At 48.2% G+C, this 18,162-nt stretch overlaps 1 protein-coding gene across 12 annotated transcripts in view; it reads right to left on the bottom strand.

Annotated features, from left to right (window-relative positions):
- Nucleotides 1-18,162, bottom strand: part of Tmem63c (transmembrane protein 63C) — a 78,515-nt gene that overhangs the window by 54,584 nt on the left and 5,769 nt on the right. For 3 of the 12 annotated variants that reach the window (XM_031356227.1, XM_031356236.1, XM_031356234.1), the window contains exons 1-2: nt 15,610-15,847; nt 3,123-3,199 (exon numbers count right to left, since the gene is read on the bottom strand). The exons of 3 other annotated variants lie outside the window; for them this stretch is intronic. The gene's annotated coding sequence lies outside the window, so the exon portion shown is untranslated. Of the gene's footprint in view, nt 1-1,622; nt 1,712-3,122; nt 3,200-15,529; nt 15,848-18,162 lie in introns of those variants that run through there. 6 more of the 12 variants (XM_031356230.1, XM_031356232.1, XM_031356238.1 and 3 more) reach the window with 4 other exon arrangements.

The following is an 18,162-nucleotide window of genomic DNA, read 5'->3' as shown; positions in this document are numbered from 1 at the left end:
CCACATTTCTCTTCTGCCTTTGTGGATCAAAGGCTCACCCTGTTTGTCCTGCTGTTAAGGGGGCTTGTAAGCATGGACACAGTTCATCCCAGTGTTTCCTGAGCCAACACCTGCTAGAGTGGAAGAGCTCCAGCCAAGGTCTCAGCATGTACCCAGGTGGTAGCTCAGACAGTAATTCTAGGCTAAAGGCAGGACAAAGCAAGGTATATGCTGAAGCTATGGCTTTGGGGACCATAGAGATCCCCAGGCCATAGGGACAGGCAGGAGGACTTCGGGAGGTCTCATTTGTAAGAAAGTAGAGGGTCTACAATGATAGAAACCAGTAGAGAAGGGGGCGGAGAGGAAGATGTTCAAAAATGTGTCTTGGCTATGGAGACCCAGAGAAAAGGGTCTGCTGAAATAAAGGCTTCCTGGACAGATCACAGGGTCCTAAGACAGCCTGGTTGACCTCTGCTTTATGGTGTAAGTAGTGGGGAGCCACAGAAATAGTAGAGGAAAGGTGTGATGCTGTCTGGCCTGGGATTAGTAGGGTTTCTAGACCTTGCTCCTGTCCTAAGGCCTTGATTTTGAGTCCTGAGACCCACCATGGACTCCCAAGGAAAGCAACCTGGGTCTCAGCGGTCACAGTTTTGTTAAGATCTGCCCTGGTGACCCTATTTTAAAATTATTTATTATATTTAAAATTTTTTAATTTGGATATCTTTTAAATTACACATAGGTGTGTCTGACCACATGTGATTGTATGTACGTGTGTACAGGTGCCTGTGGATACCAAAAGCATCGGATCCCCTGGAACTGGGGTTGCATATGAACTGGGGTTGCATATGAACTGGGGTTACATATGAACTAGGGTTGCATATGAACTGGGGTTGCATATGAACTGGGGTTGCATATGAACTGGGGTTGCATATGAACTGGGGTTGCATATGAACTGGGGTTGCATATGATGTGATTTGGTTCACATGAATCCTGGGAACCAAACTTGGGTCCTCTGGAAAAGCAGCTAGTGGACTTGACTGCTAAGGATCTCTCCAGCCCCCTGGAGGCTCTATTTAATGACACAGCTCTGAAGCATTCTTGAGACCCCTTTCTTTCTCTGAGTTTTTGTTTGTTTCTATATTACATTTTTCTCCTCCTAATATACTTCATAGCTAGACTTTATATTGCTTTACCAGGTCTCATGGTATACTCCCATAATCTCAGCCCTTGAGAAGCTGGGGCAGGAGCATTGACACAATTTTGAGGCTATCCTGGGCTATTAAGTGAGACTTGACCCTTCAAAGTGTAAGAGTAAATAATAGAAAAATCAAGAATTTAAGCTGTTTCTAAAAGCCTTGCTCTTCTCCAGCAGTAGAACTGAGACCTAGGAGGACAGGATTGTGTCTAGTTCATGTGATTCTGATCTCAGTGCCCAGCCTAGAGTCATAACCCAAGCACAAGCATCCTGTTGTTGAGCTGGTTAAAGGAAAGCCTGCCCCGTGGGAACCAGCACGGCATGGTCTGCTCCTTTTCTGGCACCACACCCTCGCTTCCTGGGGCTTGGCAGTGCCTGAGCCTCCTGGTGGAAAAAATCTCAGAGAAAAATCAGACAGAACTGTGTCATTTCCCTCCGTGCCTCTCACCCTGCCAGGAATCTTGGAAGCTTTGGACTGATCCTCCTTCGCCCCCGTCTGATCACCACCATCGTCTGTCAACTTGGAGTGGAGCCCATAGCCTGCAAGGCACATTGCACCTAGGGAAAGTGAACAGGCTGCAGGACACGGTGCTGAGGAGAACAGCTTTGAAAGGAAGCTGGCCCCGTGCAAAGGTGCTGGCTGGCTGCCCCACTGTAGGGGCCTCCCCTCTGTAGGGGGAAATACTCTCTCCATTTTACAGATTGGCAAATAGACTTAGAGAGGTTCACGGTCGTGGCCAACCAACACCTCTGCCCTTGAAATAGAACTTGGTTTTAAAGGCAGGTCTTTCCTTACTCCACCAAGCTCCAGTCCCTTCCGGGTGTGCAGCCTCTCTTTCACGGAGACGCAGGGTTAAAAAGCGTGCCGTGCTCTGTCCAAGGTGCTGATCCTGGGTACTTTCTGCCAACCTCCAGGAGCCCAGAGCTAAGGGAGCCAAGGACAATGACTTCATGTCTACTGCCTAGCCTGAACTTGAAAGAGTGTTGCAGTCCCTATCTGCTTTGGGCAGTGGCCATCTGACCTCTCCTCACTCTGATGTGGACAGAGCTGGAGTCTAGAAAGGACTACTGTACTTGCAGTCTCATGGATAGAGGTGAAACCCTGCAGTCCATATCCAGCCTTGCTCATATCTAGGCTATGGTTAAGAGGCAGAACTTGAATTAAGCCTTCCAGCTGGGGTGGGGAGCTTCAGGTGGCTACACCCCCAACTCCTTGAGAATTCAGTATACTGCCTTGAGGGTGAAAATCCTGCCTCCGTAGATATTGTTTTCTTATATGTGTATAACATAAATTAGATGTATCCAGTTTCTATTTTCAAGATCCTTAAAGGCCAGGTTAGGGTATCATTGTTATGCAGGCCACAGGGAGCCATGATGGGTAAGATGGCTACTCAGTGCTTTGGGAAAGTTAATCAACCACCAACGAATGGCTGGGAGAAAACAGGCTTTTGTAATAAGCAGAGCTTACTGAATGCTAGGTGCTGTTTCAAGCATTTTATAGATATTAATCCATTTAATCCTAAGTGACTTTAGGGTTCTACTATTTCCCCCATTTTATGGGTAGAAATGGAGGTACCCAGAGATGGTGAGGCTGGCAGGTGGCTGCAGTTTTCAACAATGTTCACAACTGCTCTCCACAACCATGTTGATGGGAGGAAGCAGGGTTGGACAGTGAGACCTGAAGGGGTCAGAAGTAAGTGCCGCCTGAAGCTAAGGCCACCTGCCCTGGAGAGCTCTCCTGGGAAAAGGAAGTCAAAAGGGCTACCAGAAAACAAAACAAAACAAAACAAAACAAAACACTAAGCACTTTGCACAGAGAGAACCAGGTCTAAGATGACCTTAATGGATAACAACAAAAGCCACAACACTCTTGGCCAACAGCACATACAGGACAGCTTTCTCTCCATGAAAGAGAGACCTTAGACATTCTCAGAGGGAGGGCTCTTACCAAATTACAACTTCCCTGCTCAGGCTCCAGGGCTGCATCCTCCCTTCTCCAAGATTCAACCAGTAGCGTTTTCACTTCTGAAATGAGGAAGAAAGAATCTTCTAGATGCCCACCTGACTCTTAACATATTCTACCTTCAGATGTTGGACAAAGATGTGTGAGTTGGATGGGGTGGCCAAGTCTGGTAGAAGAGAGGAAGGGTACCCAGGGAAGAGGCTGGACTGAGGCCAACAGAGACGGGACAGCTGGAAAAGAAAGCTTCCTATGCAGTGCTGATGAGATTACACCTGATTCCTCTGAGATACTCAATACCAACATCTGGATTCTCTATTGATACTAAACAATGCTCAAGTAGTGAAGGAGGATTGAAATGGATTAGCTTAGCTCAATAAAATTCCTTCCAGTCCCCGAAGTCTGAAGATGCTGTCTTAATCCTTTCCAGAGAAAAGGATCCCCAGAGTTAGGGAGTGCTTGGAACATTGCCTGGCCCTGCCCTGAGCCTGCTCCCCACACCATAGCAGCTGGGCAAGACCCTCAGTGCAGAGGTCCCAGCTAGGAGCTCAGCCTGCAGCCTTGCCAGTGAATGGAAGATACCCACGGCTCTCTAGTTTCCCTCAAACCTCAGGAGCCTGAGCCACCCTCTGTCCTGTGCAGAGGGTTCAGGTCCCTGCTGATCCCTCCAATCAGACTGTGGTTAAGGGCCTTTTCTCAGCTGCCGAATGGCACACCCCAGGTTGTGGGACAACCACATGGCCACATTTCCCAAGGTTAGAGTAGGGAGGAGGACTAGTGCTGTGGCTGAGAGATGGTGACAGGGGTGCCTACCTGGGGCTGCAGGTGCTGGTGAGAGCTGAGGCTGAAGGGCTATGCCCCCGGGCCTTCCAGTTCTCCACCAGTCTCTGGGAAGAGATGCTTCCAAGTGACCCTACAGTCTCCTGCCAGTTCTTGGTGACTAAAGTGGTTCCTTCAGATCTCTGTGGCATGGGGACGATAGAACACTCTCAGGATAGGCAGGCAGGGATCCCAATCCTCTGTAAACAGCTCCTCCCCCAGCACAAGCTGGCCAGGCCTCTCCTAGGTCCAATGTGCTTGTCAGCATCTTCCCATTGGGCCAGCCCGGGCAGCTCTGGTAGGGGGAAGGGCACCTGGGAGGCCAATGAGTTCTCAAGACAGGCCTGAGTGAGCTATCCCAGCTAAGCAGAGGTCCATGACAAGGAGGAGGACAGAGATGGGACAGTACACTGGGGTTTCAGGTTATTGTGGTTTTGACACTTGTCCCCTAGTGAGTTAAAGCACTTTGCTTTCCCTCACTGTGATGGGAACTTTATTCCAGATGTAGTTAAAGCCAGCAGTGCTGAGAAGAGGGGAGATTGCATAGGGCCACAGTCATCTTCCTTCAGAGTCATCTGAGGAGAGCTTACTGAAAATGCCTGTTGAAGGGCTCTCGCCTGGCCCACTAAGAACACATGTCCAGGAAGGCACACAGGGATCTGTACGTCCACATCTTTATAAAAGAGGTACAGGAAGTAGTACTCAATGCATTCTCTGAGAGAAACCAGACAAGTCCACGAACGAGGTTTGTGTTGCTCACACAGCATCCTCAGTTCCTTTCTTAAAAGCAACTTCAGGGGAGCCCAAAGTCTGCAGAAACTAGCAGCTCTGGGCAGCTTTTGTGACACATCTCTAGGCTTTATTTTTCTTCTTAGACAAAATGAAAGGAGGGATAATCTCTTATGGACCCTTCAAGATCTGACCTTTCCAATAAAAGAAAAGAACCCACGAACTTAAAATGGAAATTCAGGGCCGATGTCATTTGATAACAGAGCACTTGCCCAGCATGCACTAGGTCCTGGGTCTGATCCCCAGCATTGGCAAAAAGGGAAAAGGAGGAAGCTTGGGACGAGGCATTTTAAATAGTTTTCTCCCTTCGCAAGTTTTCTTCTAAAATGTTCTTTTTAGATTCTGAAAGCAACACGCAATGGAAAAGGCCCACTCAAGGTAATTATACAATGGAAATGGGATTGGGCACACTGCCCTTGCCTTCCCAGCACTCTGTTGCATTTCTGGACATAAAGATAGTTAATGCTCCTGCTGTAGCTTTCTCTGAGTTTCCCCAAACATGGACGAATGCGTGCTCATCCCAGTGCCTTCATGACCCTGCTGCTCTTTGCTGTTCATTAATACTTATCGCCCATCTCTGCATCCAACATCTTCAGATTTCAATAGTGCTCCACTGAAACAAGCCCTACCCTTCGCACCATGATTCCAACCTTTGCTGGATGTTGACGCTGTCCTTCACCCCTTTCTGTGACTCTGGCTGGCCTTGAACTCATCACAGAGCCCAGGCTGTCCTGAAACTGGCCAGCTTCCTATTTCGGCCCCTCCAGTACTAAGATTATATAGGTGCTGTGTTCATCCATGCCTGGTTTGTTTCCCTATTTTTGATGCAGGTAGTTGCAATAAGCATTTCTGGAGTTAGCTGTAGAAAACCCTAGGTTGAAGGTTATGTGGCTCTTAAATTCTAATATATATGGCCAAGCTGTCCTGCAGTAATGAAGCAGCTTGCATGCCCCAGCAATGCATGCAGTTGCTGGTTTCTCTGCATATTTAACAGCATGACTAACTTTGTAGACCAGGCTGGCCCCAAACTCACAGGGATCCACCTGCCTCTGCTTCCCAGGCACTGGGATTAAAGGTGTGCGCTACCACACCAGGCACACCGTCACCTTTAAAAGAACATTTTTAAACATACTGTTTATCAATTGTTTTAACGATGATATATGAATATCTTAGTTAACATGGCAACACTTTCAGGCACACCACTTGTACCTAGCTTACACCTGTCCCCTGTTAAATTCTTCAGCTTTGGCAATATGAGTTGAAAAGCCATTGCTTCTCAATTCAGAACTCTTCATTGCCACGAGCACAGATACTTCTTTCTCTTTCTCTTTCTCTCTCTTTCTCTTTCTCTTTCTCTTTCTCTTTCCCTCCCTCCCTCCCTCCCATGCTCATTGTCTCCTCTCTCCTCTCTCCTCTTCTCTCTCCTCTCCTCTCTTCTCCCCTCCTCTCCCCTCTCCCCTCTCCAACCCCCTCCCCCCTCTCTCTCCTCCCTCCTCTCTCCTCCCTCCTCTCTCCTTCCTCCTTTCTCTCTCCACTCACCCTCACCCTCTTGCTCTCTCTCTCTCACTCTCTGTCCTCATTCCACCCAGCAGCTCCTGAATACACACTTTCCAAGCACTTGTGGAACATTCTCCAGCACAGATTACATCATGTTTCGGGTAAACTGTATAGAACAATGTTGGAAATGTACAACCCCACACACATGCACAAACACTCATGTACACACACACACACACACACACACACACACATACGAATCAAACACATATCTATTTTTATCAAATACCCTTTAGGCCCTTGCCAGTGGTGGTGTATGTTGATAATCCCAGCATTCAGATGGTAGATAGCGGATCTAAGGTTCAAGATCTTCATGGGCTATGTAGTGAGTTAGCCTGGGCTATGTGAAATCTTGTCTTCAAAGGTCAAGAAGAGGGGCTAGAGTGATGGCTCTGCAATTAAGAGCACTTGTTGCTCTTGCAGAGGGCCTGGGTTTGGTTTCCAGCACCCACCTGGTGGTTCCCAACCATCTTTAACTCAAGCTCGAGGCACACCCTCCCTGGATACCAGGTATGCAGATGGTGTACACTCAGACACGCAGGCAAAACACTCACGATACAGAAAATAAGACAAATCTTAAATTCATCAAGAGGGGGCTGGAGAGATGGCTCAGTGGTTGAGAGCACTGGCTGCTCTTCCAAAGGTCCTGAGCTCAACTCCCAGCACCCACATGGTGGCTCACAACCATCTGTAATGGGATCCAATGCCTCTTCTGGCCTGCAGGCATACATGTATGTGTACTCATATATAACATAAACATGTTATTACAATTGTAATCAATAAGTAAATAAAAATACTGTAAATCTATTATTTACCTTACATGCTTTATACCAAGATTCACAGATGAACATTCATTCTGGTATTTAATTTATGAATTATGAATGTGTGCCACACACCAGCTGTCCTGTCTTTGTTATCAGTGTGGCACTAGCCTCACAGAATGGCCTGGAACTTTCCTTCTCTAAGATCTAGAATGGTTGATGGTACTTAACTCCCTGAAGGTTCGACAGACACTGTCTAAACTTGGCTGTTTTAGGGTTTTTTGAGGACTTGGTTCCTTCTATAACTATTGGTTTGTTTGGGTTTGCAGCTCTTCTGAGTCAATCTGATTATTTACACTTTTCCAGAAAACTATTGTTTCAGCTAGCTTCCAAATGGATTTGCACATGGCTGAACTCAGTGTTCTCTGAGAACTCTATTTTCTCTCTACCAATGGCTATTTCCTTATTTTAGTGTGGAACTTCATCTGTTTGCCTCACTGCTTCGCCAACCCTCATTAGGTTAGCTAGACTTTAAAAGGTATCAAATTAGTGGTGGAGAGATTGCTCAGTGACTAAGGGTGCGTGTTGGTGTCCCATGGGACCTGAGTGGGGTTCCCAGCATCTATATCAAGTAGCTCACAACTACGTATAACTCTCGTTCCAGAGGGAGTTGATATTTTTGGATTTCAAAGACACATTGTGCATGCATATATACCCCCTTATGTACATACAACACACACACACACACAGATGAAAAATAGTAGAAATAAACAGGTAGTAGTGGCTCATGCCTTTAATCCCAGCGCTCGGGAGGTAGAGGCAGTTGGATCTCTATTGATTTGAGGCCAGCCTGGCCTATAGAGGGAATTCCAGGACAACCAGGGCTACAGAGAGAAACCCTCTCATAACAACAACAATAACAGCAACAACAAATATAAATATAAATAAATCTTTCAAATAAATGAATAAAAGTACCCAAAATGACAGAAGACAGTTCTCCCAGTGCCCTGTTTCCTGTACACACAGCCCAAATACAGAGGTGCTGATATCATAGTGGGGACAGGAAGTGCTGAGGAAAGATAAACACAGGTCATTCAGGAAGCGCTTCACCGACAGTCGCACTTCTTCATCACCCAGCCTGGGGCACGCCACACTTCCCTAGCTCCCTACACTGGTTACACCTGCCGCTCACTCTTCCTTTAGCCCCCAGTGGTCACCTCCTTGGGACCCTACCCTGCCTCCCAGGGAGGAGTGGGTGGTTTTCCTATGGGGGGAAATTTTAAATTCAAACACTAAAAAGATAAAAGAATAAAATCAACCTAATTAACAGATATTAACATCCTATAATTTTCCCTTTAGATTGTGTGTGTGTGCGTGTGTTTATGTGTGTGTGTGTGTGTGTGTGAAACAAAGTGTTCCTGATAAACCAGAAATCTTTCCCCTGAAATCTTAGCTCCACTCCCCACAGACCACCACAGGCTGTGCTCCATAGGCGCTGTAGCTTGCTCATCTCTTTAATCATAAGATCTTGTTTTTATATATTTATTGACTTTATACTGTCACTAGTGATATTATTCTGTAGTCTCCCTTTACAACAGTTTTTAAGATTTATTCATGGCAATACAGAATATATACATACTGTGTGTGTATGTATGTGTGTGTGTGTATCAGTCTTATCAAGATATAATTTAAAGAAACTAAAATTTCCAGTTGGCTGTGTTAGTATATGCCTATAAATTTTGGCATTTGGGGGATGGAGGCAGATGGATCAGGAATTCAAAGGCATCTTATGCCTAGTGACTTTGAGACCACCCTGGGCTCCGTGGGACCCTGTCTCAAAAAAATATATCAAAATCAAATCTTCAGACAGGAGTGAGTGATGGGGCATGTCTGTAATCCCAGCACTCTGTAGGAACAATCTCTTGTGCACTGTGTAAACCCATCACCTGTCAATAAAAATCTGATAGCCAATAAGCTGAGGCAGGGTTAGAAGGTAGAACATGCTGAGAGAAGGGAACTCTGGGAAAGAGGCTGAAAGATTTGCCACTCAAACTTGGAGAGAGTCGGATGTATGAAACTGAGGAGAGGTAACCAGCCATGTGGTAGACATAGGATAGTATAAACAGCTCACGGAATTATAAGCTAGCCAGGGAACAAGCCTAGCATAATGCCTAGGCATTTATTAGTAAACAATAAGCTTCCAAGTCATTATTCAGGAACTGGGGTGGTTATAGCACTCAAGAGGTTGAGGCAGGAGGATTGCTGCAGACCCTACCAGAGCTACATAATAAGACCTTGTCTCAAAAAGAATCAAAATACAATAAAAAATAAATAATAAGATAAACACCCCCCATTCTGCGTGTATGATTTAGCAGATGTCACAGCTTTAGGTGTCTCTTCCAATATCGTCAGTGTCAAAGATATGGGGCCAAGACCTAGTTTTTGCATTTCGGGTGTTGCTGCCCTAGATATCCCAGAGACTGTCAGCTTCTGCACAGGCATGAGTGTCTCTAGGTCATCACACACCCCGATGTGAAACCACCAGTCATAAAGCACAGCAAATGCATCTCCACATGCCTTTGTCAGAAACCCCCACCCCTGGCATTCTACATTGCTGTCATTATTGTCGTTTCTTTCCTTCCCTACAAGTTACCGGGGATATGTGTGTGTGTGTGTGTGTGTGTGTGTGTGTGTGTGTGTGTGTGTGTGTAGAATTCAGAGAACAATAGGTGAGTAAAACAATGAGCTCACTGTCTAGCAAAAGAGGTTTGATGTGTCAGGCTTTGGAGATCTCTTCTAGCAGGGATGAGGGGGAGGGGCTTCCTGGAAGAGGTGGCAGGTTCACTGTGTTGTAAAGGGACAGGAAAAATAAACAGATGAGAATGGAGACCGGTCTGGGGTAGTCTGGGGCATGGGTCAGAAAGCAGTCTCTTCTTTCTAGACTCTATTTTGCCAAAGTCATACTTCTTAGCTGAGCTACGAGTGGGGGGTGTTGGCCATGAGGGCACACAACTTCAATCACAGTACTTGGGAGGCAGAAACATGTAAGATCACTATGAGTTCCAGGATAGCCAGTTCTACACAGTAAAACTTTGTCTCAAAAAAGAGGGAGGGAGAGGAAGAAGAGGAGATGGGGAAGAAAATCTGGGGGTATTTTGTGGAAACTTGAACGTGATCATAGGTGGAGGGAGGGCGTGGTGCGTGAGGAGTGGGAGTGGTTCCAATGTTGGATAACTGCTCACTGGAAGGCTCTGGGGCCAATGAGGAAGGCTCAGGATAGAGGTGGGTTCAAAAAACGACTCATCCAGTAAAGAGGCAGAGCCACTAGGGTGCCTAACTTTACCAGGCCTCCTCTGAAAGCCTGCTTCCCCCAACATAGGCAGACCAGGGTTTCTCTGGCTTTTTCCTAGACCCATTGGAGGGCTCTAGGATAGGGCTCCTCCTCCTGTCCTGCCCCTCTCAGACCAGGGCTACTGTCTACAGGGCCCAGAGGAGCTGCTGTGGGTAAGAGCAAAGTCTAGGTGTCCACCTCCTGCACACGTGGTGGGTGAGGCAGGAATCCTATCCTTCCATTTCCTTTGCTCTTGTGACAGGAACCGTCCTTCAACTGCCCGGGCTCTGGGCACCCTGCCCAGAGTCGAGGGGAAGGGGACAAACCAGCAACCTTCACTTCCAAGTCCTTGGGTCTTAAACAGCTTCAGCAAAACCAATAGCACAACAGAGGGTAAGCCCTGGACATGTCTGGACGCTGAAGTCTGACGCCTGTACGTGGGAGACAGACCCCTGTGTGCTGGAGTCAGTCCCCTGTATGCTGCAGTCAGACCCCTGTGTGCTGGAGTCAGTCCCCTGTGTGCTGGAGTCAGTCCCCTGTGTGCTGGAGTCAGACCCCTGTGTGCTGGAGTCAGTCCCCTGTATGCTGCAGTCAGACCCCTGTGTGCTGGAGACAGACGTCTATATATAGGAGACAGACTCTTGTATTCTGGAGACAGACCCCTGGATAAGGGAGACAGACCCCTGTCTGTAGGAGACAGACCCCTGTATGCTAGAGTCAAACCTTTTTACACTAGACTCAGACCCCTGTGGCCACATATGTAAGACTGTGGTTCACACCACCTCCCACAGCCTCTGTTTTCTCCTCAAGTGAATGTTCATTTGATCCACTTCTTCTCTGGAGCCTAGGGAGGTTTCAGAAGCAATAACCAGGCACACAAAACTACAGAGCAGCAAGACCTCAGGTGCTGATCCCTGGTCTCCTGTGGGTCATACCTGGACACATATTGACCCTGGCCAGGGGAGGTCCTTGACTTAGTAACACTATGTAGTATCTCCCCCACCCTGCCACCCACATGCCTTCTGGTTCCTGAATGACCCCCTTCTTCTGGACCTTCAGGGACCTGATGCTTTTCTGAAGGGAAGAGTTCGATTCTAGTGATGCCTTGAGGGATTCTCATAGCTAGCCAATCATCACTGGACATTTCATGGTGCCAAAAAAAAAAGCATGGCCTGCCATCCCAAAGGTCCCTAGAGAGTTGATGGAAAGGGGACTTAATCACCAAGGACCACACAGTCACCTCCCTCTACCTTCCTCCCTCCATCTTCCTGAAGCCTCTATACAGGGTTTCCCAGCACTGCAAATGAAGACTAACCTCATGGGAATGATTAAGCAGGTAATGATGTAGGTGGAAACCTAGCCCCAAGCAACCTCTGGACACTGTGTCACATGGGCCAATCCCTCCATGCTCAGCTCCTACCACACATAGCTGGTCACCCCACAGGGCTTTGATTACATATCCAGCTTTGTGGTGCTATGGCCAACTGTCATTTGGACATCAGAGGTGACAATAACCCAACTACATCCTTGATTGGCCACAGGACTGTGCTGCTCCCCTGAATCTCCAAAGACCTTAGAGTCCCTTGTTCTTCAACCAGGGCATGGCCTGAACCCAGTGTTTATCTGGCTAGACACAGTACCAAGAAGACTCAGCTACAGTGTGAAGGTGTCCATCTTCAGGGCCTCCTCTCTTGGCCAGTCTACTATAGTAGCCAGTAGTCGTGGATGAGAAGGGGACAGCTTGGCTTTGCACTGGAAGCTGGCATAGTCTTTCTGTCTCTGACCCTCTAAGGACACCAGAGGTCCTGACTCGGCAGGAATGAAGGCCCAGAGACATGCCAACTCTCATGCACTTCATTCAATAGCTTACCTCTTGAAGGGACTGGTATAAGACAGCAGAAGGATGGGTAGGAAAAGTGTAAGCCAGGATCCTGAGAAACCTGGAGCCAGGTCCTCATTATCTAAGTGGGTCTGCACTGCACTTCTGTTTCCCGGAGAGAATCGCCAATGACCAGACAGAAGCAGGAGGTGGTGATGGGGTGCCCCTCCCCCTTGCCTGGCTTGGCATGTCTCAGTCTTAGCCTTAGGGATGTTGGCAAGAAACATGGAAGCTTGGATGCATAGCCTGTTCTACAAACACAGTTCATGGACTTCTAGCTTAGGGGTGTTCCTAAGAGCCATCCCCAGTTGGCCCTGAGAAGTCCAGATAGCTCTAAAACAACCCATCTTCCATGCTATGACCACAGGTTCATCTCAGTGGTTCCCAAGTTGGCATCTTAGCTCCCACTCCAGTCCCATCCAACTCATGGGCACAAAAGTAGAGTTCTGAGTGCACACTCTCACTGGTGGACAAGTAAGCTGTTCAAACCCCAGCTTTCCCTAGAGAGGGGAAGGAGAGCAGGCCAAGCCCCAGGTCAGGCAAGACAGGGCATTAAAAGCTGATCTCACTCAATTGCGCAGCACTTCCCCTAAGCATTTTCATTACAGCCCTTCTCAGTGAAAGCCTGCCCATGGCCTGGATGCCACGTGGGTTCCCTTAGCCTGGACATTGCAAAGAGATCCCGGCCCTCCCCATACATTATCTCTATAATTCTTTAGCCAGCTGACTCCCAGAAAGGGCCAGCAGGAGGGTACAGGTCTGTAGGGAAGCCCAGTGTGCCCCTAGACATCAGCATCTCTGGGTAGCAACTCTGTTAAATATGTTAATACTAGTTACCTGAAGAAGTGGGAAGAAAAGTCCTCAAAGGCCAGAATATAATTGGAAGTAGTGGGGAGAGAGTGGCTGGGGCAGTCTAAGACTGGAAGATACCCTTCACAGGGAAAGGGGACATCCATATAAATGGCCATAGTTTCTCCATCAAGACAGGAAACAGATGGCTTCCACGTAGGCCAGAGTAACCCAGAATAATACTTTCTTTCTGTAATTAAAAACTTGGCTCGTTTTTTCAAAGCCCTCCCACCCATCTGGAGAAGGTAGCTTCGTGCCCAGCTGTAGGGTAACTTGGGACAGAGTGCCAGCAAATAAGGGCTCTTAGTCCAGAACGGGCTCTTGGTTCTAGAGGCCTGAATCTTCTTCCATGACCTAGAGATAAGAAGCCTGACCTTTCATGGCTAGGATGAGAGAGAGCTTCCTAGAGTGAACGACTGACTGCCTTTCTCCTGAAGAAGGGTCCCAGCGGAGGTGCCAGAAGAGGTGGATGGATCCTTCTGGCATTCTATTGCCACCCCACAAGCACCTAGCTCCAATATAGTTTTCTAGAGAAATCCATCCTTTCCTACAGATCACCCCCCAGAGAATCCCAGGAACCATCTAGCAGTCCAAGGCATGTTCCCCTCTCTGCAGGCCAGCTTCAAGGACTCTGTGCCAGAGGGTATCTCTGGAGAGCAGCCAGGCACATTAGTAACACCTTGTACTCCATATGCAGAGACAGAACCTCTTGTCCTGTTGGGCTCTCAGAGAGACAGCAGCTCCCCTCGTCTACAGTTCACAGCTGTGTTCATGTACACAGCCGCTCTTAAAGTTCCACAGGCAGGCCAGACATCCGTCTGCCCTAGACAGTGTACCTCTGCGGGGACATGCTGGCAAGGTCATCGTGTGACCTCGGCTCCTTTCTTCAAGCTACCTCCTTACCAAGTAACTAACAAATATCCTTGAAGGAGGAAAAGCTGTAGGATCTGCTCCTGTCAGCCCTACCTGTCAGGGGACACTCACACCCTCACCTCTCAGGGCTGGGACAATGGGGGAGTAGGAGAAGCAAAGAATAGAAGCTCTTCATCCTGTCCTGAGGTGTGCAGGTAGGAGAACAACCCATTGCTCCCGCTGTGCCTCTGTGTACAAGCATGATAGCTGATTCTGGCTCTAACATACCAAATGCTTCAGTTACCACAAGAAAAAGACACTTGTCCCAGGGAGAGGGAGGACAATATGGCTTGCGACATTCAATTAGGATGGCAGCAGATTAAATGGAGTCTTCTTTGAGGAGTGGGGGGGGGGGGCAGCACACTGATCAGAGAGGACAAGAATAAGAAGGAAAGCTATGAGAAGGTATCCCCACAGACAACCCCATCACCCTTCTGGGAAAAAATACCACAGCCTCTTGAAGTAAGGGTTCATCTTGATCCCTTCAGCACCATCTGGTCCCCTGGGAACTTTCCCTGGGCCTCCAGCAAGGCTGGCACATGGCACAGAAACCGAGAAACTTCCTCTGCCGCTAAAAGTCACCTCTCATTATTTTCCTGAACCCTCAGAACTGACCCATCACCCCTTTTACACAGCAGTTCTTAGCAGTTTCCTCTTGACCGATTCCAACCCCTACAGGTGTCTACAACTCTGGCTCACCAAGCCTGCTGAAGTTGTAACTCCTATATAAGGGGAAGCTGGGTGGGAATCCAGCCCAGAGAGGATTGGGAATCTAGAGAGCAAGACTAACCCCTGTTCCCCCAGCTGGGGGTGGGAAGACTGGTGGTGAGATTATGCCTGGGAAGCCAGTTCTGTATAGTTACCAAGTGACTTCCAGCAAGTCAAAATCACCCCTAGACCTCAGTTTCCCCAGGACCTTCATTCAAGCCCAAAGTTTCTTTCAAGTTGAGATTGAAAGCAGATCTTGCCTTTAAAAATATAGAGAGAACAGTGGCATCCTTTGCTCCCAGGAACCTGCCGCCTTGAACTCCGGCTGCCCAGCTTAGAACCGGACCTACACACAATCCATCACTGATGCTGTGGTCACAGAAACGGTGAAGTAGATCGCCTCCTCCCAGCCCAGCCCATAGCGTGGGCAGCAGAGCCCTGGGGAGTCCCTAGATGGGGTGGGGGTGGAACTGCCCTGAAAGGAACTCCCACCTACTCAGACAAGAGGCAAGGACCCCTCCGCCCAGACAAGCCTCCCGCCCACCTCCATTCCGGCATCCCTTAAAGACTGTTCTCCTTAGCCAAGGCCCTTCCTAGTGAGCGGCTTAGCCCACCCTTCCTTAGGTACATGCCGAGAGATAGCCAACGTGCTCCGCATGTGGCGCAGTCTCCCTTACTACCATCCCTCCAGTCCAGTTCCAGGTCGCCAAAAGCTCTCAAACAAGCTATCTCTCCCCGCCCCCTCCCTGGTCCAAGACCCGGATTCTCATCCCTTCTCCCGGCAGCTCACCGCATCTGCGCCCTCACTGCCACTGCCAACCCCAGGCGAGGAGCTCGGGCTACCAGGATCAGAGACAGGCAACACTCTACCTGAGAGGAGACTGCGGGTGGGTCCTCCTCCTTCTTTTTAGCGGCCTGGTAAAGCCAGCTCCACCTGGCAAGGGACTGTCAGCAAATTCCCCTCTGCATCACCGCGGGAGCGGCATCCCGGCTCCTCCCAGTAGGAGTCAATCTTGGCCCCGCCCAACGCTGCTCTGACCTGTGGGGGAATCCGGGCTAGATAAGCAGAGACCAAGGCTCTGCCCTGGAAATCCTGTAGTTATCAGAAACCATGACCATCGCGAATGCACAAGGCTGCCGCTCCCTGGCTGCGGTTTGCAACAACTAAGGCTCTCTGGGCCTTGGCAGCTGCCTTGTCCACCCACCCTCTCCCACGCCTCAAACTCTCCTCTGAGGCCTCTTAGCCCAGCTAGCCAGAAGCAAAGAAAGACATTCAACCTCACTAAGGTAGCACTGTGCCACACCCTAGGATCATATCCGGGCATGGCTCAGTACTGACTCCTCCTTCAACAAAAGAAAGGTCTATAAATTGACCAAAACCCCACCCAGGAGGCCTACAGGAGTGGGGTGAGTCCAGTCCATTCTGACAGGACCACACTCCTCAAGTGGATCTCATGCTTCACCAAAGGCCTGCCTACCATGCTGGAGAGACCAGGCTTTTAATTGCGTGCTGATGCCATGTGTTTACCCCAAGACCACTATGCAAAGTAAGGGCTGGGGGCAACAGCATTCCTCCCTCCTCCTCTGGGCCAGGGCTTGGGCACACTTATTTAGTAAACATTTTATTATGGATAGGAGCCACTACTGAGTAATGTTTTATAATGGTGAGATATTGTCAGAGCTGTTAACAATATAAAAGACCACGGAGCAAGCATCTGAGACAGGATCAGGAGACACTGGAGGAGGAGAAAGAAGGTAACTATGGGGGCTGGCGAGATGGCTCAGCGGTTAAGAGCACTGATTGCTCTTCCGAAGGTCCTGAGTTCTAATCCCAGCAACCACATAGTGGCTCACAACCATCTCTAATGAGATCTGATGCCCTCTTCTGGTGTAGCTGAAGACAGCTACAGTGTACTTGCATATAATAAATAAATAAATAAATAAATAAATAAATAAATAAATAAATAAATAGAAGGTGACTATGTCTTCCTGGGTTTTCATAGTCTTTACCAGCCTGTTATGTTCCTGTTCCCTGTTCCGCCCCCATCCCACTAACCCCTTATCACCTTCTACCCTCTAGCTGTTCTGACCAAGCCAGCCCCTGAGAACTCAAGGCTGAGCTGCTCTAGACAGGCTCTGTCAAGGTGGATCCCGGTGTGTTCCCACCCATTCATTTGTTTATCCTCTTGTGGCATAGGAAGGCTTTGACCATTGCTGATTCTGCCGGCTGCTGGGGTCTGAGTTCTCACCCTGCCTCTGCTGCCATCCTGCTGGACCATGGTCAGTAACTCACCCCATCTTTGTTCAGTCTAACACTCTCACTGGGCTTCTCAATAAGGGTACAGAGACAAACCAGAAAAGCATAAGGACCTTGTTTAAAGATTCTTGAGCTGGGGCTGGAGAGATAGCTCAGTGGTTAAGAACTCTAACTGTTCTTCCAGAGGACCTGGGTTCAATTCCCATACGTGGCATCTCATAACCATCTGTAATGCCAGTTCAGACAGGGGATCCAACACAAGACATGCAAGAAGGCAAAATAACAATGCACATAAGATAGATATAATTATTTTTAAAAATAAATATTAAAAAATAAAAGAGTTCCCAGGCTAAACGTGATAGCATATTCCTTTGATCCCAGCACTTGGGAGGCAGAGGCAGGGGGATCTCTATGAGTGTGAAACCCCCTGTCTCAAAAAAACAAAAACAAAAGAAAAACCAGTCCTCAGTGTCTGAACTCAGGCCCTAGCTAGACCACACAGGGCTTGGCCTCTCTGCAATTTCTCATTACACATGTAAAATGGAGTAAATAATAATGACTTTATTATTTACAGGGTCGGTCATGAGGATTAATTACATGTTTTGAGGACAGTGACTGATCATTGCTCCCTCATCATTGAACCTGCTATTGCTAGGCCATACGAAAACAAAACGAACAAATGAAAAACCCATAGCCGTGGCTGAGAGAACAGCTAAATGTGAATCGTATGACAGGGGATCATGCAGTGGTCCAGAAAAAAACAAAACAAAAAAGCGAAATGAGATCCACACAGACATCAGGAAGACGCAGTGGAAGAAGAGATGACTGGGTATCCCAACCACGCAAATACCAGCTGTCTAGGTGAGGGTCAAGCTTGTAGAAGGTTCTTAGTGAAGATGTGTGGAAATGACTGGTGAGGGATTTGGCATTTAAGATACTAAAGATACAAATGTTGTCACTCTTGTGAGTTGGGGTGTGCTTTTGACCTGCACTGTCATCTCTGAACCACTACAAATGCAATTGTCTTTATAATTGTGTTGCTAAAATCCAGTATTAATCTAGCGTGATCAAGAATGATATTAAGAAGCAAAACTCCGGGTGGTGGTGGCACACGCCTTTAATCCTAGCACTTGGGAGGCAGAGGCAGGAGGATTTCTGAGTTCGAG

This window comes from Mastomys coucha, unplaced genomic scaffold (genome assembly GCF_008632895.1).
Source record: "Mastomys coucha isolate ucsf_1 unplaced genomic scaffold, UCSF_Mcou_1 pScaffold6, whole genome shotgun sequence".
Classification (NCBI taxonomy): Eukaryota; Metazoa; Chordata; class Mammalia; order Rodentia; family Muridae; genus Mastomys; species Mastomys coucha.
Note: the sequence above shows the minus strand (reverse complement) of the source record. Positions and strands in the feature narration are given on the sequence as shown.